Here is a 25,453-nt window from a genome sequence, read left to right on the forward strand (position 1 = left end):
TTCATGAGGGTCGACCATGTAAGAATGCATCCACACACCAAATGTTTTAGTTCTGAAACTAATACTTTGGAGAATAGCTCTCATGGCGTTAAAGTCATGCATGTGAAAAAAATCGAATCGCTGATGTATTTATAGTTCGGCCTCAAGTCATGATTTTTTATGCAATTGCGCCAATATTTTTTCATGAGGGTCGACCATGTAAGAATGCATCCACACACCAAATGTTTTAGTTCTGAAACTAATACTTTGGAGAATAGCTCTCATGGCGTTAAAGTCATGCATGTGAAAAAAATCGAATCGCTGATGTATTTATAGTTCGGCCTCAAGTCATGATTTTTTATGCAATTGCGCCAATATTTTTTCATGAGGGTCGACCATGTAAGAATGCATCCACACACCAAATGTTTTAGTTCTGAAACGAATCCTTTTGAAAATAGCTCGCATGGCGTAAAAGTCATGCATGTGAAAAAATTCGAATCGCTGATGTATTTATAGTTCGGCCTCAAGTCATGATTTTTTATGCAATTGCGCCAATATTTTTCATGAGGGTCGACCATGTAAGAATGCATCCACACACCAAATGTTTTAGTTCTGAAACTAATACTTTGGAGAATAGCTCTCATGGCGTAAAAGTCATGTATGTGAAAAAAATCGAATCGCTGATGTATTTATAGTTCGGCCTCAAGTCATGATTTTTTATGCAATTGCGCCAATAGTTTTCATGAGGGTCGACCATGTAAGAATGCATCCACACACCAAATGTTTTAGTTCTGAAACTAATACTTTGGAGAATAGCTCTCATGGCGTTAAAGTCATGCATGTGAAAAAAATCGAATCGCTGATGTATTTATAGTTCGGCCTCAAGTCATGATTTTTTATGCAATTGCGCCAATATTTTTCATGAGGGTCGACCATGTAAGAATGCATCCACACACCAAATGTTTTAGTTCTGAAACGAATCCTTTTGAAAATAGCTCGAATGGCGTAAAAGTCATGCATGTGAAAAAATTCGAATCGCTGATGTATTTATAGTTCGGCCTCAAGTCATGATTTTTTATGCAATTGCGCCAATATTTTTCATGAGGGTCGACCATGTAAGAATGCATCCACACACCAAAGGTTTTAGTTCTGAAACTAATACTTTGGAGAATAGCTCTCATGGCGTAAAAGTCATGTATGTGAAAAAAATCGAATCGCTGATGTATTTATAGTTCGGCCTCAAGTCATGATTGTTTATGCAATTGCGCCAATATTTTTCATGAGGGTCGACCATGTAAGAATGCATCCACACACCAAATGTTTTAGTTCTGAAACGAATCCTTTTGAAAATAGCTCGAATGGCGTAAAAGTCATGCATGTGAAAAAATTCGAATCGCTGATGTATTTATAGTTCGGCCTCAAGTCATGATTTTTTATGCAATTGCGCCAATAGTTTTCATGAGGGTCGACCATGTAAGAATGCATCCACACACCAAATGTTTTAGTTCTGAAACTAATACTTTGGAGAATAGCTCTCATGGCGTAAAAGTCATGCATGTGAAAAAAATCGAATCGCTGATGTATTTATAGTTCGGCCTCAAGTCATGATTTTTTATGCAATTGCGCCAATATTTTTCATGAGGGTCGACCATGTAAGAATGCATCCGAAACACCAAATGTTTTAGTTCTGAAACTAATACTTTGGAGAATAGCTCTCATGGCTTTAAAGTCATGTATGTGAACAAATTCGAATCGCTGATGTATTTATAGTTCGGCCTCAAGTCATGATTTTTTATGCAATTGCGCCAATATTTTTTCATGAGGGTCGACCATGTAAGAATGCATCCACACACCAAATGTTTTAGTTCTGAAACTAATGCTTTTGAAAATAGCTCGCATGGCGTAAAAGTCATGCATCTGAAAAAAATCGAATCGCTGATGTATTTATAGTTCGGCCTCAAGTCATGATTTTTTATGCAATTGCGCCAATAGTTTTCATGAGGGTCGACCATGTAAGAATGCATCCACACACCAAATGTTTTAGTTCTGAAACTAATACTTTGGAGAATAGCTCTCATGGCGTAAAAGTCATGTATGTGAAAAAAATCGAATCGCTGATGTATTTATAGTTCGGCCTCAAGTCATGATTTTTTATGCAATTGCGCCAATAGTTTTCATGAGGGTCGACCATGTAAGAATGCATCCACACACCAAATGTTTTAGTTCTGAAACTAATACTTTTGAGAATAGCTCTCATGGCGTTAAAGTCATGCATGTGAATAAAATCGAATCGCTGATGTATTTATAGTTCGGCCTCAAGTCATGATTTTTTATGCAATTGCGCCAATATTTTTTCATGAGGGTCGACCATGTAAGAATGCATCCACACACCAAATGTTTTAGTTCTGAAACTAATGCTTTTGAAAATAGCTCGCATGGCGTAAAAGTCATGCATCTGAAAAAAATCGAATCGCTGATGTATTTATAGTTCGGCCTCAAGTCATGATTTTTTATGCAATTGCGCCAATAGTTTTCATGAGGGTCGACCATGTAAGAATGCATCCACACACCAAATGTTTTAGTTCTGAAACTAATACTTTGGAGAATAGCTCTCATGGCGTAAAAGTCATGTATGTGAAAAAAATCGAATCGCTGATGTATTTATAGTTCGGCCTCAAGTCATGATTTTTTATGCAATTGCGCCAATAGTTTTCATGAGGGTCGACCATGTAAGAATGCATCCACACACCAAATGTTTTAGTTCTGAAACTAATACTTTGGAGAATAGCTCTCATGGCGTTAAAGTCATGCATGTGAAAAAAATCGAATCGCTGATGTATTTATAGTTCGGCCTCAAGTCATGATTTTTTATGCAATTGCGCCAATATTTTTTCATGAGGGTCGACCATGTAAGAATGCATCCACACACCAAATGTTTTAGTTCTGAAACTAATACTTTGGAGAATAGCTCTCATGGCGTAAAAGTCATGTATGTGAAAAAATTCGAATCGCTGATGTATTTATAGTTCGGCCTCAAGTCATGATTTTTTATGCAATTGCGCCAATAGTTTTCATGAGGGTCGACCATGTAAGAATGCATCCACACACCAAATGTTTTAGTTCTGAAACTAATACTTTGGAGAATAGCTCTCATGGCGTTAAAGTCATGCATGTGAAAAAAATCGAATCGCTGATGTATTTATAGTTCGGCCTCAAGTCATGATTTTTTATGCAATTGCGCCAATATTTTTTCATGAGGGTCGACCATGTAAGAATGCATCCACACACCAAATGTTTTAGTTCTGAAACTAATGCTTTTGAAAATAGCTCGCATGGCGTAAAAGTCATGCATCTGAAAAAAATCGAATCGCTGATGTATTTATAGTTCGGCCTCAAGTCATGATTTTTTATGCAATTGCGCCAATAGTTTTCATGAGGGTCGACCATGTAAGAATGCATCCACACACCAAATGTTTTAGTTCTGAAACTAATACTTTGGAGAATAGCTCTCATGGCGTAAAAGTCATGTATGTGAAAAAAATCGAATCGCTGATGTATTTATAGTTCGGCCTCAAGTCATGATTTTTTATGCAATTGCGCCAATAGTTTTCATGAGGGTCGACCATGTAAGAATGCATCCACACACCAAATGTTTTAGTTCTGAAACTAATACTTTGGAGAATAGCTCTCATGGCGTTAAAGTCATGCATGTGAAAAAAATCGAATCGCTGATGTATTTATAGTTCGGCCTCAAGTCATGATTTTTTATGCAATTGCGCCAATATTTTTCATGAGGGTCGACCATGTAAGAATGCATCCACACACCAAATGTTTTAGTTCTGAAACGAATCCTTTTGAAAATAGCTCGAATGGCGTAAAAGTCATGCATGTGAAAAAATTCGAATCGCTGATGTATTTATAGTTCGGCCTCAAGTCATGATTTTTTATGCAATTGCGCCAATATTTTTCATGAGGGTCGACCATGTAAGAATGCATCCACACACCAAATGTTTTAGTTCTGAAACTAATACTTTGGAGAATAGCTCTCATGGCGTAAAAGTCATGTATGTGAAAAAAATCGAATCGCTGATGTATTTATAGTTCGGCCTCAAGTCATGATTGTTTATGCAATTGCGCCAATATTTTTCATGAGGGTCGACCATGTAAGAATGCATCCACACACCAAATGTTTTAGTTCTGAAACGAATCCTTTTGAAAATAGCTCGAATGGCGTAAAAGTCATGCATGTGAAAAAATTCGAATCGCTGATGTATTTATAGTTCGGCCTCAAGTCATGATTTTTTATGCAATTGCGCCAATAGTTTTCATGAGGGTCGACCATGTAAGAATGCATCCACACACCAAATGTTTTAGTTCTGAAACTAATACTTTGGAGAATAGCTCTCATGGCGTAAAAGTCATGCATGTGAAAAAAATCGAATCGCTGATGTATTTATAGTTCGGCCTCAAGTCATGATTTTTTATGCAATTGCGCCAATATTTTTCATGAGGGTCGACCATGTAAGAATGCATCCGAAACACCAAATGTTTTAGTTCTGAAACTAATACTTTGGAGAATAGCTCTCATGGCGTTAAAGTCATGCATGTGAATAAAATCGAATCGCTGATGTATTTATAGTTCGGCCTCAAGTCATGATTTTTTATGCAATTGCGCCAATATTTTTTCATGAGGGTCGACCATGTAAGAATGCATCCACACACCAAATGTTTTAGTTCTGAAACTAATGCTTTTGAAAATAGCTCGCATGGCGTAAAAGTCATGCATCTGAAAAAAATCGAATCGCTGATGTATTTATAGTTCGGCCTCAAGTCATGATTTTTTATGCAATTGCGCCAATAGTTTTCATGAGGGTCGACCATGTAAGAATGCATCCACACACCAAATGTTTTAGTTCTGAAACTAATACTTTGGAGAATAGCTCTCATGGCGTAAAAGTCATGTATGTGAAAAAAATCGAATCGCTGATGTATTTATAGTTCGGCCTCAAGTCATGATTTTTTATGCAATTGCGCCAATAGTTTTCATGAGGGTCGACCATGTAAGAATGCATCCACACACCAAATGTTTTAGTTCTGAAACTAATACTTTGGAGAATAGCTCTCATGGCGTTAAAGTCATGCATGTGAAAAAAATCGAATCGCTGATGTATTTATAGTTCGGCCTCAAGTCATGATTTTTTATGCAATTGCGCCAATATTTTTCATGAGGGTCGACCATGTAAGAATGCATCCACACACCAAATGTTTTAGTTCTGAAACGAATCCTTTTGAAAATAGCTCGCATGGCGTAAAAGTCATGTATGTGAAAAAATTCGAATCGCTGATGTATTTATAGTTCGGCCTCAAGTCATGATTTTTTATGCAATTGCGCCAATAGTTTTCATGAGGGTCGACCATGTAAGAATGCATCCACACACCAAATGTTTTAGTTCTGAAACTAATACTTTGGAGAATAGCTCTCATGGCGTAAAAGTCATGTATGTGAAAAAAATCGAATCGCTGATGTATTTATAGTTCGGCCTCAAGTCATGATTTTTTATGCAATTGCGCCAATATTTTTCATGAGGGTCGACCATGTAAGAATGCATCCACACACCAAATGTTTTAGTTCTGAAACGAATCCTTTTGAAAATAGCTCGAATGGCGTAAAAGTCATGCATGTGAAAAAATTCGAATCGCTGATGTATTTATAGTTCGGCCTCAAGTCATGATTTTTTATGCAATTGCGCCAATATTTTTCATGAGGGTCGACCATGTAAGAATGCATCCACACACCAAATGTTTTAGTTCTGAAACTAATACTTTGGAGAATAGCTCTCATGGCGTAAAAGTCATGTATGTGAAAAAAATCGAATCGCTGATGTATTTATAGTTCGGCCTCAAGTCATGATTTTTTATGCAATTGCGCCAATATTTTTCATGAGGGTCGACCATGTAAGAATGCATCCACACACCAAATGTTTTAGTTCTGAAACGAATCCTTTTGAAAATAGCTCTCATGGCGTAAAAGTCATGCATGTGAAAAAATTCGAATCGCTGATGTATTTATAGTTCGGCCTCAAGTCATGATTTTTTATGCAATTGCGCCAATATTTTTCATGAGGGTCGACCATGTAAGAATGCATCCACACACCAAATGTTTTAGTTCTGAAACTAATACTTTGGAGAATAGCTCTCATGGCGTAAAAGTCATGCATGTGAAAAAAATCGAATCGCTGATGTATTTATAGTTCGGCCTCAAGTCATGATTTTTTATGCAATTGCGCCAATAGTTTTCATGAGGGTCGACCATGTAAGAATGCATCCACACACCAAATGTTTTAGTTCTGAAACTAATACTTTGGAGAATAGCTCTCATGGCGTTAAAGTCATGCATGTGAAAAAAATCGAATCGCTGATGTATTTATAGTTCGGCCTCAAGTCATGATTTTTTATGCAATTGCGCCAATATTTTTTCATGAGGGTCGACCATGTAAGAATGCATCCACACACCAAATGTTTTAGTTCTGAAACTAATGCTTTTGAAAATAGCTCGCATGGCGTAAAAGTCATGCATCTGAAAAAAATCGAATCGCTGATGTATTTATAGTTCGGCCTCAAGTCATGATTTTTTATGCAATTGCGCCAATATTTTTCATGAGGGTCGACCATGTAAGAATGCATCCACACACCAAATGTTTTAGTTCTGAAACTAATACTTTGGAGAATAGCTCTCATGGCGTAAAAGTCATGTATGTGAAAAAAATCGAATCGCTGATGTATTTATAGTTCGGCCTCAAGTCATGATTTTTTATGCAATTGCGCCAATATTTTTCATGAGGGTCGACCATGTAAGAATGCATCCACACACCAAATGTTTTAGTTCTGAAACTAATACTTTGGAGAATAGCTCTCATGGCGTTAAAGTCATGCATGTGAAAAAAATCGAATCGCTGATGTATTTATAGTTCGGCCTCAAGTCATGATTTTTTATGCAATTGCGCCAATATTTTTCATGAGGGTCGACCATGTAAGAATGCATCCACACACCAAATGTTTTAGTTCTGAAACTAATACTTTTGAAAATAGCTCGCATGGCGTAAAAGTCATGTATGTGAAAAAATTCGAATCGCTGATGTATTTATAGTTCGGCCTCAAGTCATGATTTTTTATGCAATTGCGCCAATAGTTTTCATGAGGGTCGACCATGTAAGAATGCATCCACACACCAAATGTTTTAGTTCTGAAACTAATACTTTGGAGAATAGCTCTCATGGCGTAAAAGTCATGTATGTGAAAAAAATCGAATCGCTGATGTATTTATAGTTCGGCCTCAAGTCATGATTTTTTATGCAATTGCGCCAATATTTTTCATGAGGGTCGACCATGTAAGAATGCATCCACACACCAAATGTTTTAGTTCTGAAACGAATCCTTTTGAAAATAGCTCGAATGGCGTAAAAGTCATGCATGTGAAAAAATTCGAATCGCTGATGTATTTATAGTTCGGCCTCAAGTCATGATTTTTTATGCAATTGCGCCAATATTTTTCATGAGGGTCGACCATGTAAGAATGCATCCACACACCAAATGTTTTAGTTCTGAAACTAATACTTTGGAGAATAGCTCTCATGGCGTAAAAGTCATGTATGTGAAAAAAATCGAATCGCTGATGTATTTATAGTTCGGCCTCAAGTCATGATTTTTTATGCAATTGCGCCAATATTTTTCATGAGGGTCGACCATGTAAGAATGCATCCACACACCAAATGTTTTAGTTCTGAAACGAATCCTTTTGAAAATAGCTCGAATGGCGTAAAAGTCATGCATGTGAAAAAATTCGAATCGCTGATGTATTTATAGTTCGGCCTCAAGTCATGATTTTTTATGCAATTGCGCCAATATTTTTCATGAGGGTCGACCATGTAAGAATGCATCCACACACCAAATGTTTTAGTTCTGAAACTAATACTTTGGAGAATAGCTCTCATGGCGTAAAAGTCATGTATGTGAAAAAAATCGAATCGCTGATGTATTTATAGTTCGGCCTCAAGTCATGATTTTTTATGCAATTGCGCCAATATTTTTCATGAGGGTCGACCATGTAAGAATGCATCCGAAACACCAAATGTTTTAGTTCTGAAACTAATACTTTGGAGAATAGCTCTCATGGCGTAAAAGTCATGCATGTGAAAAAAATCGAATCGCTGATGTATTTATAGTTCGGCCTCAAGTCATGATTTTTTATGCAATTGCGCCAATATTTTTCATGAGGGTCGACCATGTAAGAATGCATCCGAAACACCAAATGTTTTAGTTCTGAAACTAATACTTTGGAGAATAGCTCTCATGGCTTTAAAGTCATGTATGTGAACAAATTCGAATCGCTGATGTATTTATAGTTCGGCCTCAAGTCATGATTTTTTATGCAATTGCGCCAATATTTTTTCATGAGGGTCGACCATGTAAGAATGCATCCACACACCAAATGTTTTAGTTCTGAAACTAATGCTTTTGAAAATAGCTCGCATGGCGTAAAAGTCATGCATCTGAAAAAAATCGAATCGCTGATGTATTTATAGTTCGGCCTCAAGTCATGATTTTTTATGCAATTGCGCCAATATTTTTCATGAGGGTCGACCATGTAAGAATGCATCCACACACCAAATGTTTTAGTTCTGAAACTAATACTTTGGAGAATAGCTCTCATGGCGTAAAAGTCATGTATGTGAAAAAAATCGAATCGCTGATGTATTTATAGTTCGGCCTCAAGTCATGATTTTTTATGCAATTGCGCCAATATTTTTCATGAGGGTCGACCATGTAAGAATGCATCCACACACCAAATGTTTTAGTTCTGAAACGAATCCTTTTGAAAATAGCTCGAATGGCGTAAAAGTCATGCATGTGAAAAAATTCGAATCGCTGATGTATTTATAGTTCGGCCTCAAGTCATGATTTTTTATGCAATTGCGCCAATATTTTTCATGAGGGTCGACCATGTAAGAATGCATCCACACACCAAATGTTTTAGTTCTGAAACTAATACTTTGGAGAATAGCTCTCATGGCGTAAAAGTCATGTATGTGAAAAAAATCGAATCGCTGATGTATTTATAGTTCGGCCTCAAGTCATGATTTTTTATGCAATTGCGCCAATAGTTTTCATGAGGGTCGACCATGTAAGGATGCATCCACACACCAAATGTTTTAGTTCTGAAACGAATCCTTTTGAAAATAGCTCGAATGGCGTAAAAGTCATGCATGTGAAAAAATTCGAATCGCTGATGTATTTATAGTTCGGCCTCAAGTCATGATTTTTTATGCAATTGCGCCAATATTTTTCATGAGGGTCGACCATGTAAGAATGCATCCACACACCAAATGTTTTAGTTCTGAAACTAATACTTTGGAGAATAGCTCTCATGGCGTAAAAGTCATGCATGTGAAAAAAATCGAATCGCTGATGTATTTATAGTTCGGCCTCAAGTCATGATTTTTTATGCAATTGCGCCAATAGTTTTCATGAGGGTCGACCATGTAAGAATGCATCCACACACCAAATGTTTTAGTTCTGAAACTAATACTTTGGAGAATAGCTCTCATGGCGTTAAAGTCATGCATGTGAAAAAAATCGAATCGCTGATGTATTTATAGTTCGGCCTCAAGTCATGATTTTTTATGCAATTGCGCCAATATTTTTTCATGAGGGTCGACCATGTAAGAATGCATCCACACACCAAATGTTTTAGTTCTGAAACTAATGCTTTTGAAAATAGCTCGCATGGCGTAAAAGTCATGCATCTGAAAAAAATCGAATCGCTGATGTATTTATAGTTCGGCCTCAAGTCATGATTTTTTATGCAATTGCGCCAATATTTTTCATGAGGGTCGACCATGTAAGAATGCATCCACACACCAAATGTTTTAGTTCTGAAACTAATACTTTGGAGAATAGCTCTCATGGCGTAAAAGTCATGTATGTGAAAAAAATCGAATCGCTGATGTATTTATAGTTCGGCCTCAAGTCATGATTTTTTATGCAATTGCGCCAATAGTTTTCATGAGGGTCGACCATGTAAGAATGCATCCACACACCAAATGTTTTAGTTCTGAAACTAATACTTTGGAGAATAGCTCTCATGGCGTTAAAGTCATGCATGTGAAAAAAATCGAATCGCTGATGTATTTATAGTTCGGCCTCAAGTCATGATTTTTTATGCAATTGCGCCAATATTTTTCATGAGGGTCGACCATGTAAGAATGCATCCACACACCAAATGTTTTAGTTCTGAAACTAATACTTTTGAAAATAGCTCGCATGGCGTAAAAGTCATGTATGTGAAAAAATTCGAATCGCTGATGTATTTATAGTTCGGCCTCAAGTCATGATTTTTTATGCAATTGCGCCAATAGTTTTCATGAGGGTCGACCATGTAAGAATGCATCCACACACCAAATGTTTTAGTTCTGAAACTAATACTTTGGAGAATAGCTCTCATGGCGTAAAAGTCATGCATGTGAAAAAAATCGAATCGCTGATGTATTTATAGTTCGGCCTCAAGTCATGATTTTTTATGCAATTGCGCCAATATTTTTCATGAGGGTCGACCATGTAAGAATGCATCCACACACCAAATGTTTTAGTTCTGAAACGAATCCTTTTGAAAATAGCTCGAATGGCGTAAAAGTCATGCATGTGAAAAAATTCGAATCGCTGATGTATTTATAGTTCGGCCTCAAGTCATGATTTTTTATGCAATTGCGCCAATATTTTTCATGAGGGTCGACCATGTAAGAATGCATCCACACACCAAATGTTTTAGTTCTGAAACTAATACTTTGGAGAATAGCTCTCATGGCGTAAAAGTCATGTATGTGAAAAAAATCGAATCGCTGATGTATTTATAGTTCGGCCTCAAGTCATGATTTTTTATGCAATTGCGCCAATATTTTTCATGAGGGTCGACCATGTAAGAATGCATCCACACACCAAATGTTTTAGTTCTGAAACGAATCCTTTTGAAAATAGCTCGAATGGCGTAAAAGTCATGCATGTGAAAAAATTCGAATCGCTGATGTATTTATAGTTCGGCCTCAAGTCATGATTTTTTATGCAATTGCGCCAATATTTTTCATGAGGGTCGACCATGTAAGAATGCATCCACACACCAAATGTTTTAGTTCTGAAACTAATACTTTGGAGAATAGCTCTCATGGCGTAAAAGTCATGTATGTGAAAAAAATCGAATCGCTGATGTATTTATAGTTCGGCCTCAAGTCATGATTTTTTATGCAATTGCGCCAATATTTTTCATGAGGGTCGACCATGTAAGAATGCATCCGAAACACCAAATGTTTTAGTTCTGAAACTAATACTTTGGAGAATAGCTCTCATGGCGTAAAAGTCATGCATGTGAAAAAAATCGAATCGCTGATGTATTTATAGTTCGGCCTCAAGTCATGATTTTTTATGCAATTGCGCCAATATTTTTCATGAGGGTCGACCATGTAAGAATGCATCCGAAACACCAAATGTTTTAGTTCTGAAACTAATACTTTGGAGAATAGCTCTCATGGCTTTAAAGTCATGTATGTGAACAAATTCGAATCGCTGATGTATTTATAGTTCGGCCTCAAGTCATGATTTTTTATGCAATTGCGCCAATATTTTTTCATGAGGGTCGACCATGTAAGAATGCATCCACACACCAAATGTTTTAGTTCTGAAACTAATGCTTTTGAAAATAGCTCGCATGGCGTAAAAGTCATGCATCTGAAAAAAATCGAATCGCTGATGTATTTATAGTTCGGCCTCAAGTCATGATTTTTTATGCAATTGCGCCAATATTTTTCATGAGGGTCGACCATGTAAGAATGCATCCACACACCAAATGTTTTAGTTCTGAAACTAATACTTTGGAGAATAGCTCTCATGGCGTAAAAGTCATGCATGTGAAAAAAATCGAATCGCTGATGTATTTATAGTTCGGCCTCAAGTCATGATTTTTTATGCAATTGCGCCAATATTTTTCATGAGGGTCGACCATGTAAGAATGCATCCGAAACACCAAATGTTTTAGTTCTGAAACTAATACTTTGGAGAATAGCTCTCATGGCTTTAAAGTCATGTATGTGAACAAATTCGAATCGCTGATGTATTTATAGTTCGGCCTCAAGTCATGATTTTTTATGCAATTGCGCCAATATTTTTTCATGAGGGTCGACCATGTAAGAATGCATCCACACACCAAATGTTTTAGTTCTGAAACTAATGCTTTTGAAAATAGCTCGCATGGCGTAAAAGTCATGCATCTGAAAAAAATCGAATCGCTGATGTATTTATAGTTCGGCCTCAAGTCATGATTTTTTATGCAATTGCGCCAATATTTTTCATGAGGGTCGACCATGTAAGAATGCATCCACACACCAAATGTTTTAGTTCTGAAACTAATACTTTGGAGAATAGCTCTCATGGCGTAAAAGTCATGTATGTGAAAAAAATCGAATCGCTGATGTATTTATAGTTCGGCCTCAAGTCATGATTTTTTATGCAATTGCGCCAATAGTTTTCATGAGGGTCGACCATGTAAGAATGCATCCACACACCAAATGTTTTAGTTCTGAAACTAATACTTTGGAGAATAGCTCTCATGGCGTTAAAGTCATGCATGTGAAAAAAATCGAATCGCTGATGTATTTATAGTTCGGCCTCAAGTCATGATTTTTTATGCAATTGCGCCAATATTTTTCATGAGGGTCGACCATGTAAGAATGCATCCACACACCAAATGTTTTAGTTCTGAAACTAATACTTTTGAAAATAGCTCGCATGGCGTAAAAGTCATGTATGTGAAAAAATTCGAATCGCTGATGTATTTATAGTTCGGCCTCAAGTCATGATTTTTTATGCAATTGCGCCAATAGTTTTCATGAGGGTCGACCATGTAAGAATGCATCCACACACCAAATGTTTTAGTTCTGAAACTAATACTTTGGAGAATAGCTCTCATGGCGTAAAAGTCATGCATGTGAAAAAAATCGAATCGCTGATGTATTTATAGTTCGGCCTCAAGTCATGATTTTTTATGCAATTGCGCCAATATTTTTCATGAGGGTCGACCATGTAAGAATGCATCCACACACCAAATGTTTTAGTTCTGAAACGAATCCTTTTGAAAATAGCTCGAATGGCGTAAAAGTCATGCATGTGAAAAAATTCGAATCGCTGATGTATTTATAGTTCGGCCTCAAGTCATGATTTTTTATGCAATTGCGCCAATATTTTTCATGAGGGTCGACCATGTAAGAATGCATCCACCCACCAAATGTTTTAGTTCTGAAACTAATACTTTGGAGAATAGCTCTCATGGCGTAAAAGTCATGTATGTGAAAAAAATCGAATCGCTGATGTATTTATAGTTCGGCCTCAAGTCATGATTTTTTATGCAATTGCGCCAATATTTTTCATGAGGGTCGACCATGTAAGAATGCATCCACACACCAAATGTTTTAGTTCTGAAACGAATCCTTTTGAAAATAGCTCGAATGGCGTAAAAGTCATGCATGTGAAAAAATTCGAATCGCTGATGTATTTATAGTTCGGCCTCAAGTCATGATTTTTTATGCAATTGCGCCAATATTTTTCATGAGGGTCGACCATGTAAGAATGCATCCACACACCAAATGTTTTAGTTCTGAAACTAATACTTTGGAGAATAGCTCTCATGGCGTAAAAGTCATGTATGTGAAAAAAATCGAATCGCTGATGTATTTATAGTTCGGCCTCAAGTCATGATTTTTTATGCAATTGCGCCAATATTTTTCATGAGGGTCGACCATGTAAGAATGCATCCGAAACACCAAATGTTTTAGTTCTGAAACTAATACTTTGGAGAATAGCTCTCATGGCGTAAAAGTCATGCATGTGAAAAAAATCGAATCGCTGATGTATTTATAGTTCGGCCTCAAGTCATGATTTTTTATGCAATTGCGCCAATATTTTTCATGAGGGTCGACCATGTAAGAATGCATCCGAAACACCAAATGTTTTAGTTCTGAAACTAATACTTTGGAGAATAGCTCTCATGGCTTTAAAGTCATGTATGTGAACAAATTCGAATCGCTGATGTATTTATAGTTCGGCCTCAAGTCATGATTTTTTATGCAATTGCGCCAATATTTTTTCATGAGGGTCGACCATGTAAGAATGCATCCACACACCAAATGTTTTAGTTCTGAAACTAATGCTTTTGAAAATAGCTCGCATGGCGTAAAAGTCATGCATCTGAAAAAAATCGAATCGCTGATGTATTTATAGTTCGGCCTCAAGTCATGATTTTTTATGCAATTGCGCCAATATTTTTCATGAGGGTCGACCATGTAAGAATGCATCCACACACCAAATGTTTTAGTTCTGAAACTAATACTTTGGAGAATAGCTCTCATGGCGTAAAAGTCATGCATGTGAAAAAAATCGAATCGCTGATGTATTTATAGTTCGGCCTCAAGTCATGATTTTTTATGCAATTGCGCCAATATTTTTCATGAGGGTCGACCATGTAAGAATGCATCCGAAACACCAAATGTTTTAGTTCTGAAACTAATACTTTGGAGAATAGCTCTCATGGCTTTAAAGTCATGTATGTGAACAAATTCGAATCGCTGATGTATTTATAGTTCGGCCTCAAGTCATGATTTTTTATGCAATTGCGCCAATATTTTTTCATGAGGGTCGACCATGTAAGAATGCATCCACACACCAAATGTTTTAGTTCTGAAACTAATGCTTTTGAAAATAGCTCGCATGGCGTAAAAGTCATGCATCTGAAAAAAATCGAATCGCTGATGTATTTATAGTTCGGCCTCAAGTCATGATTTTTTATGCAATTGCGCCAATATTTTTCATGAGGGTCGACCATGTAAGAATGCATCCGAAACACCAAATGTTTTAGTTCTGAAACTAATACTTTGGAGAATAGCTCTCATGGCTTTAAAGTCATGTATGTGAACAAATTCGAATCGCTGATGTATTTATAGTTCGGCCTCAAGTCATGATTTTTTATGCAATTGCGCCAATATTTTTTCATGAGGGTCGACCATGTAAGAATGCATCCACACACCAAATGTTTTAGTTCTGAAACTAATGCTTTTGAAAATAGCTCGCATGGCGTAAAAGTCATGCATCTGAAAAAAATCGAATCGCTGATGTATTTATAGTTCGGCCTCAAGTCATGATTTTTTATGCAATTGCGCCAATATTTTTCATGAGGGTCGACCATGTAAGAATGCATCCACACACCAAATGTTTTAGTTCTGAAACTAATACTTTGGAGAATAGCTCTCATGGCGTAAAAGTCATGTATGTGAAAAAAATCGAATCGCTGATGTATTTATAGTTCGGCCTCAAGTCATGATTTTTTATGCAATTGCGCCAATATTTTTCATGAGGGTCGACCATGTAAGAATGCATCCGAAACACCAAATGTTTTAGTTCTGAAACTAATACTTTGGAGAATAGCTCTCATGGCTTTAAAGTCATGTATGTGAACAAATTCGAATCGCTGATGTATTTATAGTTCGGCCTCAAGTCATGATTTTTTATGCAATTGCGCCAATATTTTTTCATGAGGGTCGACCATGTAAGAATGCATCCACACACCAAATGTTTTAGTTCTGAAACTAATGCTTTTGAAAATAGCTCGCATGGCGTAAAAGTCATGCATCTGAAAAAAATCGAATCGCTGATGTATTTATAGTTCGGCCTCAAGTCATGATTTTTTATGCAATTGCGCCAATATTTTTCATGAGGGTCGACCATGTAAGAATGCATCCGAAACACCAAATGTTTTAGTTCTGAAACTAATACTTTGGAGAATAGCTCTCATGGCGTAAAAGTCATGCATGTGAAAAAAATCGAATCGCTGATGTATTTATAGTTCGGCCTCAAGTCATGATTTTTTATGCAATTGCGCCAATATTTTTCATGAGGGTCGACCATGTAAGAATGCATCCACACACCAAATGTTTTAGTTCTGAAACTAATACTTTGGAGAATAGCTCTCATGGCGTAAAAGTCATGCATGTGAAAAAAATCGAATCGCTGATGTATTTATAGTTCGGCCTCAAGTCATGATTTTTTATGCAATTGCGCCAATATTTTTCATGAGGGTCGACCATGTAAGAATGCATCCGAAACACCAAATGTTTTAGTTCTGAAACTAATACTTTGGAGAATAGCTCTCATGGCTTTAAAGTCATGTATGTGAACAAATTCGAATCGCTGATGTATTTATAGTTCGGCCTCAAGTCATGATTTTTTATGCAATTGCGCCAATATTTTTTCATGAGGGTCGACCATGTAAGAATGCATCCACACACCAAATGTTTTAGTTCTGAAACTAATGCTTTTGAAAATAGCTCGCATGGCGTAAAAGTCATGCATCTGAAAAAAATCGAATCGCTGATGTATTTATAGTTCGGCCTCAAGTCATGATTTTTTATGCAATTGCGCCAATATTTTTCATGAGGGTCGACCATGTAAGAATGAATCCGAAACACCAAATGTTTTAGTTCTGAAACTAATACTTTGGAGAATAGCTCTCATGGCGTAAAAGTCATGCATGTGAAAAAAATCGAATCGCTGATGTATTTATAGTTCGGCCTCAAGTCATGATTTTTTATGCAATTGCGCCAATATTTTTCATGAGGGTCGACCATGTAAGAATGCATCCGAAACACCAAATGTTTTAGTTCTGAAACTAATACTTTGGAGAATAGCTCTCATGGCTTTAAAGTCATGTATGTGAACAAATTCGAATCGCTGATGTATTTATAGTTCGGCCTCAAGTCATGATTTTTTATGCAATTGCGCCAATATTTTTTCATGAGGGTCGACCATGTAAGAATGCATCCACACACCAAATGTTTTAGTTCTGAAACTAATGCTTTTGAAAATAGCTCGCATGGCGTAAAAGTCATGCATCTGAAAAAAATCGAATCGCTGATGTATTTATAGTTCGGCCTCAAGTCATGATTTTTTATGCAATTGCGCCAATATTTTTCATGAGGGTCGACCATGTAAGAATGCATCCACACACCAAATGTTTTAGTTCTGAAACTAATACTTTGGAGAATAGCTCTCATGGCGTAAAAGTCATGCATGTGAAAAAAATCGAATCGCTGATGTATTTATAGTTCGGCCTCAAGTCATGATTTTTTATGCAATTGCGCCAATATTTTTCATGAGGGTCGACCATGTAAGAATGCATCCGAAACACCAAATGTTTTAGTTCTGAAACTAATACTTTGGAGAATAGCTCTCATGGCTTTAAAGTCATGTATGTGAACAAATTCGAATCGCTGATGTATTTATAGTTCGGCCTCAAGTCATGATTTTTTATGCAATTGCGCCAATATTTTTTCATGAGGGTCGACCATGTAAGAATGCATCCACACACCAAATGTTTTAGTTCTGAAACTAATGCTTTTGAAAATAGCTCGCATGGCGTAAAAGTCATGCATCTGAAAAAAATCGAATCGCTGATGTATTTATAGTTCGGCCTCAAGTCATGATTTTTTATGCAATTGCGCCAATATTTTTCATGAGGGTCGACCATGTAAGAATGCATCCGAAACACCAAATGTTTTAGTTCTGAAACTAATACTTTGGAGAATAGCTCTCATGGCTTTAAAGTCATGTATGTGAACAAATTCGAATCGCTGATGTATTTATAGTTCGGCCTCAAGTCATGATTTTTTATGCAATTGCGCCAATATTTTTTCATGAGGGTCGACCATGTAAGAATGCATCCACACACCAAATGTTTTAGTTCTGAAACTAATGCTTTTGAAAATAGCTCGCATGGCGTAAAAGTCATGCATCTGAAAAAAATCGAATCGCTGATGTATTTATAGTTCGGCCTCAAGTCATGATTTTTTATGCAATTGCGCCAATATTTTTCATGAGGGTCGACCATGTAAGAATGCATCCACACACCAAATGTTTTAGTTCTGAAACTAATACTTTGGAGAATAGCTCTCATGGCGTAAAAGTCATGCATGTGAAAAAAATCGAATCGCTGATGTATTTATAGTTCGGCCTCAAGTCATGATTTTTTATGCAATTGCGCCAATATTTTTCATGAGGGTCGACCATGTAAGAATGCATCCGAAACACCAAATGTTTTAGTTCTGAAACTAATACTTTGGAGAATAGCTCTCATGGCTTTAAAGTCATGTATGTGAACAAATTCGAATCGCTGATGTATTTATAGTTCGGCCTCAAGTCATGATTTTTTATGCAATTGCGCCAATATTTTTTCATGAGGGTCGACCATGTAAGAATGCATCCACACACCAAATGTTTTAGTTCTGAAACTAATGCTTTTGAAAATAGCTCGCATGGCGTAAAAGTCATGCATCTGAAAAAAATCGAATCGCTGATGTATTTATAGTTCGGCCTCAAGTCATGATTTTTTATGCAATTGCGCCAATATTTTTCATGAGGGTCGACCATGTAAGAATGCATCCACACACCAAAAGTTTTAGTTCTGAAACTAATACTTTGGAGAATAGCTCTCATGGCGTAAAAGTCATGTATGTGAAAAAAATCGAATCGCTGATGTATTTATAGTTCGGCCTCAAGTCATGATTTTTTATGCAATTGCGCCAATATTTTTCATGAGGGTCGACCATGTAAGAATGCATCCGAAACACCAAATGTTTTAGTTCTGAAACTAATACTTTGGAGAATAGCTCTCATGGCGTAAAAGTCATGCATGTGAAAAAAATCGAATCGCTGATGTATTTATAGTTCGGCCTCAAGTCATGATTTTTTATGCAATTGCGCCAATATTTTTCATGAGGGTCGACCATGTAAGAATGCATCCGAAACACCAAATGTTTTAGTTCTGAAACTAATACTTTGGAGAATAGCTCTCATGGCTTTAAAGTCATGTATGTGAACAAATTCGAATCGCTGATGTATTTATAGTTCGGCCTCAAGTCATGATTTTTTATGCAATTGCGCCAATATTTTTTCATGAGGGTCGACCATGTAAGAATGCATCCACACACCAAATGTTTTAGTTCTGAAACTAATGCTTTTGAAAATAGCTCGCATGGCGTAAAAGTCATGCATCTGAAAAAAATCGAATCGCTGATGTATTTATAGTTCGGCCTCAAGTCATGATTTTTTATGCAATTGCGCCAATATTTTTCATGAGGGTCGACCATGTAAGAATGCATCCACACACCAAATGTTTTAGTTCTGAAACTAATACTTTGGAGAATAGCTCTCATGGCGTAAAAGTCATGCATGTGAAAAAAATCGAATCGCTGATGTATTTATAGTTCGGCCTCAAGTCATGATTTTTTATGCAATTGCGCCAATATTTTTCATGAGGGTCGACCATGTAAGAATGCATCCGAAACACCAAATGTTTTAGTTCTGAAACTAATACTTTGGAGAATAGCTCTCATGGCTTTAAAGTCATGTATGTGAACAAATTCGAATCGCTGATGTATTTATAGTTCGGCCTCAAGTCATGATTTTTTATGCAATTGCGCCAATATTTTTTCATGAGGGTCGACCATCTAGAATGCATCCACACACCAAATGTTTTAGTTCTGAAACTAATGCTTTTGAAAATAGCTCGCATGGCGTAAAAGTCATGCATCTGAAAAAAATCGAATCGCTGATGTATTTATAGTTCGGCCTCAAGTCATGATTTTTTATGCAATTGCGCCAATATTTTTCATGAGGGTCGACCATGTAAGAATGCATCCACACACCAAAAGTTTTAGTTCTGAAACTAATACTTTGGAGAATAGCTCTCATGGCGTAAAAGTCATGTATGTGAAAAAATTCGAATCGCTGATGTATTTATAGTTCGGCCTCAAGTCATGATTTTTTATGCAATTGCGCCAATAGTTTTCATGAGGGTCGACCATGTAAGAATGCATCCACACACCAAATGTTTTAGTTCTGAAACTAATACTTTGGAGAATAGCTCTCATGGCGTTAAAGTCATGTATGTGAAAAAAATCGAATCGCTGATGTATTTATAGTTCGGCCTCAAGTCATGATTTTTTATGCAATTGCGCCAATATTTTTCATGAGGGTCGACCATGTAAGAATGCATCCACACACCAAATGTTTTAGTTCTGAAACGAATCCTTTTGAAAATAGCTCGCATGGCGTAAAAGTCATGTATGTGAAAAAATTCGAATCGCTGATGTATTTATAGTTCGGCCTCAAGTCATGATTTTTTATGCAATTGCGCCAATATTTTTCATGAGGGTCGACCATGTAAGAATGCATCCGAAACACCAAATGTTTTAGTTCTGAAACTAATACTTTGGAGAATAGCTCTCATGGCGTAAAAGTCATGTATGTGAAAAAAATCGAATCGCTGATGTATTTATAGTTCGGCCTCAAGTCATGATTTTTTATGCAATTGCGCCAATATTTTTCATGAGGGTCGACCATGTAAGAATGCATCCGAAACACCAAATGTTTTAGTTCTGAAACTAATGCTTTGGAGAATAGCTCTCATGGCGTAAAAGTCATGCATGTGAAAAAAATCGAATCGCTGATGTATTTATAGTTCGGCCTCAAGTCATGATTTTTTATGCAATTGCGCCAATAGTTTTCATGAGGGTCGACCATGTAAGAATGCATCCGAAACACCAAATGTTTTAGTTCTGAAACTAATACTTTGGAGAATAGCTCTCATGGCGTTAAAGTCATGTATGTGAAAAAAATCGAATCGCTGATGTATTTATAGTTCGGCCTCAAGTCATGATTTTTTATGCAATTGCGCCAATATTTTTCATGAGGGTCGACCATGTAAGAATGCATCCACACACCAAATGTTTTAGTTCTGAAACGAATCCTTTTGAAAATAGCTCTCATGGCGTAAAAGTCATGCATGTGAAAAAATTCGAATCGCTGATGTATTTATAGTTCGGCCTCAAGTCATGATTTTTTATGCAATTGCGCCAATATTTTTCATGAGGGTCGACCATGTAAGAATGCATCCACACACCAAATGTTTTAGTTCTGAAACTAATACTTTGGAGAATAGCTCTCATGGCGTAAAAGTCATGTATGTGAAAAAAATCGAATCGCTGATGTATTTATAGTTCGGCCTCAAGTCATGATTTTTTATGCAATTGCGCCAATATTTTTCATGAGGGTCGACCATGTAAGAATGCATCCGAAACACCAAATGTTTTAGTTCTGAAACTAATACTTTGGAGAATAGCTCTCATGGCGTAAAAGTCATGCATGTGAAAAAAATCGAATCGCTGATGTATTTATAGTTCGGCCTCAAGTCATGATTTTTTATGCAATTGCGCCAATATTTTTCATGAGGGTCGACCATGTAAGAATGCATCCGAAACACCAAATGTTTTAGTTCTGAAACTAATACTTTGGAGAATAGCTCTCATGGCTTTAAAGTCATGTATGTGAACAAATTCGAATCGCTGATGTATTTATAGTTCGGCCTCAAGTCATGATTTTTTATGCAATTGCGCCAATATTTTTTCATGAGGGTCGACCATGTAAGAATGCATCCACACACCAAATGTTTTAGTTCTGAAACTAATGCTTTTGAAAATAGCTCGCATGGCGTAAAAGTCATGCATCTGAAAAAAATCGAATCGCTGATGTATTTATAGTTCGGCCTCAAGTCATGATTTTTTATGCAATTGCGCCAATATTTTTCATGAGGGTCGACCATGTAAAAATGCATCCACACACCAAATGTTTTAGTTCTGAAACTAATACTTTGGAGAATAGCTCTCATGGCGTAAAAGTCATGCATGTGAAAAAAATCGAATCGCTGATGTATTTATAGTTCGGCCTCAAGTCATGATTTTTTATGCAATTGCGCCAATATTTTTCATGAGGGTCGACCATGTAAGAATGCATCCGAAACACCAAATGTTTTAGTTCTGAAACTAATACTTTGGAGAATAGCTCTCATGGCTTTAAAGTCATGTATGTGAACAAATTCGAATCGCTGATGTATTTATAGTTCGGCCTCAAGTCATGATTTTTTATGCAATTGCGCCAATATTTTTTCATGAGGGTCGACCATGTAAGAATGCATCCACACACCAAATGTTTTAGTTCTGAAACTAATGCTTTTGAAAATAGCTCGCATGGCGTAAAAGTCATGCATCTGAAAAAAATCGAATCGCTGATGTATTTATAGTTCGGCCTCAAGTCATGATTTTTTATGCAATTGCGCCAATAGTTTTCATGAGGGTCGACCATGTAAAAATGCATCCACACACCAAAAGTTTTAGTTCTGAAACTAATACTTTGGAGAATAGCTCTCATGGCGTAAAAGTCATGTATGTGAAAAAAATCGAATCGCTGATGTATTTATAGTTCGGCCTCAAGTCATGATTTTTTATGCAATTGCGCCAATAGTTTTCATGAGGGTCGACCATGTAAGAATGCATCCACACACCAAATGTTTTAGTTCTGAAACTAATACTTTGGAGAATAGCTCTCATGGCGTTAAAGTCATGCATGTGAAAAAAATCGAATCGCTGATGTATTTATAGTTCGGCCTCAAGTCATGATTTTTTATGCAATTGCGCCAATATTTTTCATGAGGGTCGACCATGTAAGAATGCATCCACACACCAAATGTTTTAGTTCTGAAACGAATCCTTTTGAAAATAGCTCGCATGGCGTAAAAGTCATGTATGTGAAAAAATTCGAATCGCTGATGTATTTATAGTTCGGCCTCAAGTCATGATTTTTTATGCAATTGCGCCAATAGTTTTCATGAGGGTCGACCATGTAAGAATGCATCCACACACCAAATGTTTTAGTTCTGAAACTAATACTTTGGAGAATAGCTCTCATGGCGTAAAAGTCATGTATGTGAAAAAAATCGAATCGCTGATGTATTTATAGTTCGGCCTCAAGTCATGATTTTTTATGCAATTGCGCCAATATTTTTCATGAGGGTCGACCATGTAAGAATGCATCCGAAACACCAAATGTTTTAGTTCTGAAACTAATGCTTTGGAGAATAGCTCTCATGGCGTAAAAGTCATGCATGTGAAAAAAATCGAATCGCTGATGTATTTATAGTTCGGCCTCAAGTCATGATTTTTTATGCAATTGCGCCAATATTTTTCATGAGGGTCGACCATGTAAGAATGCATCCGAAACACCAAATGTTTTAGTTCTGAAACTAATACTTTGGAGAATAGCTCTCATGGCTTTAAAGTCATGTATGTGAACAAATTCGAATCGCTGATGTATTTATAGTTCGGCCTCAAGTCATGATTTTTTATGCAATTGCGCCAATATTTTTCATGAGGGTCGACCATGTAAGAATGCATCCACACACCAAATGTTTTAGTTCTGAAACTAATACTTTGGAGAATAGCTCTCATGGCGTAAAAGTCATGTATGTGAAAAAAATCGAATCGCTGATGTATTTATAGTTCGGCCTCAAGTCATGATTTTTTATGCAATTGCGCCAATATTTTTCATGAGGGTCGACCATGTAAGAATGCATCCGAAACACCAAATGTTTTAGTTCTGAAACTAATACTTTGGAGAATAGCTCTCATGGCGTAAAAGTCATGCATGTGAAAAAAATCGAATCGCTGATGTATTTATAGTTCGGCCTCAAGTCATGATTTTTTATGCAATTGCGCCAATATTTTTCATGAGGGTCGACCATGTAAGAATGCATCCGAAACACCAAATGTTTTAGTTCTGAAACTAATACTTTGGAGAATAGCTCTCATGGCTTTAAAGTCATGTATGTGAACAAATTCGAATCGCTGATGTATTTATAGTTCGGCCTCAAGTCATGATTTTTTATGCAATTGCGCCAATATTTTTTCATGAGGGTCGACCATGTAAGAATGCATCCACACACCAAATGTTTTAGTTCTGAAACTAATGCTTTTGAAAATAGCTCGCATGGCGTAAAAGTCATGCATCTGAAAAAAATCGAATCGCTGATGTATTTATAGTTCGGCCTCAAGTCATGATTTTTTATGCAATTGCGCCAATATTTTTCATGAGGGTCGACCATGTAAGAATGCATCCACACACCAAAAGTTTTAGTTCTGAAACTAATACTTTGGAGAATAGCTCTCATGGCGTAAAAGTCATGTATGTGAAAAAAATCGAATCGCTGATGTATTTATAGTTCGGCCTCAAGTCATGATTTTTTATGCAATTGCGCCAATAGTTTTCATGAGGGTCGACCATGTAAGAATGCATCCACACACCAAATGTTTTAGTTCTGAAACTAATACTTTGGAGAATAGCTCTCATGGCGTTAAAGTCATGCATGTGAAAAAAATCGAATCGCTGATGTATTTATAGTTCGGCCTCAAGTCATGATTTTTTATGCAATTGCGCCAATATTTTTCATGAGGGTCGACCATGTAAGAATGCATCCACACACCAAATGTTTTAGTTCTGAAACGAATCCTTTTGAAAATAGCTCGCATGGCGTAAAAGTCATGTATGTGAAAAAATTCGAATCGCTGATGTATTTATAGTTCGGCCTCAAGTCATGATTTTTTATGCAATTGCGCCAATAGTTTTCATGAGGGTCGACCATGTAAGAATGCATCCACACACCAAATGTTTTAGTTCTGAAACTAATACTTTGGAGAATAGCTCTCATGGCGTAAAAGTCATGTATGTGAAAAAAATCGAATCGCTGATGTATTTATAGTTCGGCCTCAAGTCATGATTTTTTATGCAATTGCGCCAATATTTTTCATGAGGGTCGACCATGTAAGAATGCATCCACACACCAAATGTTTTAGTTCTGAAACGAATCCTTTTGAAAATAGCTCGCATGGCGTAAAAGTCATGTATGTGAAAAAATTCGAATCGCTGATGTATTTATAGTTCGGCCTCAAGTCATGATTTTTTATGCAATTGCGCCAATATTTTTCATGAGGGTCGACCATGTAAGAATGCATCCACACACCAAATGTTTTAGTTCTGAAACTAATACTTTGGAGAATAGCTCTCATGGCGTAAAAGTCATGTATGTGAAAAAAATCGAATCGCTGATGTATTTATAGTTCGGCCTCAAGTCATGATTTTTTATGCAATTGCGCCAATATTTTTCATGAGGGTCGACCATGTAAGAATGCATCCACACACCAAATGTTTTAGTTCTGAAACGAATCCTTTTGAAAATAGCTCGAATGGCGTAAAAGTCATGCATGTGAAAAAATTCGAATCGCTGATGTATTTATAGTTCGGCCTCAAGTCATGATTTTTTATGCAATTGCGCCAATATTTTTCATGAGGGTCGACCATGTAAGAATGCATCCACACACCAAATGTTTTAGTTCTGAAACTAATACTTTGGAGAATAGCTCTCATGGCGTAAAAGTCATGTATGTGAAAAAAATCGAATCGCTGATGTATTTATAGTTCGGCCTCAAGTCATGATTTT

Source organism: Haliotis rufescens, unplaced genomic scaffold (genome assembly GCF_023055435.1).
Source record: "Haliotis rufescens isolate VD_foot unplaced genomic scaffold, xgHalRufe1.0.p SCAF_90, whole genome shotgun sequence".
Taxonomy (NCBI): domain Eukaryota; kingdom Metazoa; phylum Mollusca; class Gastropoda; order Lepetellida; family Haliotidae; genus Haliotis; species Haliotis rufescens.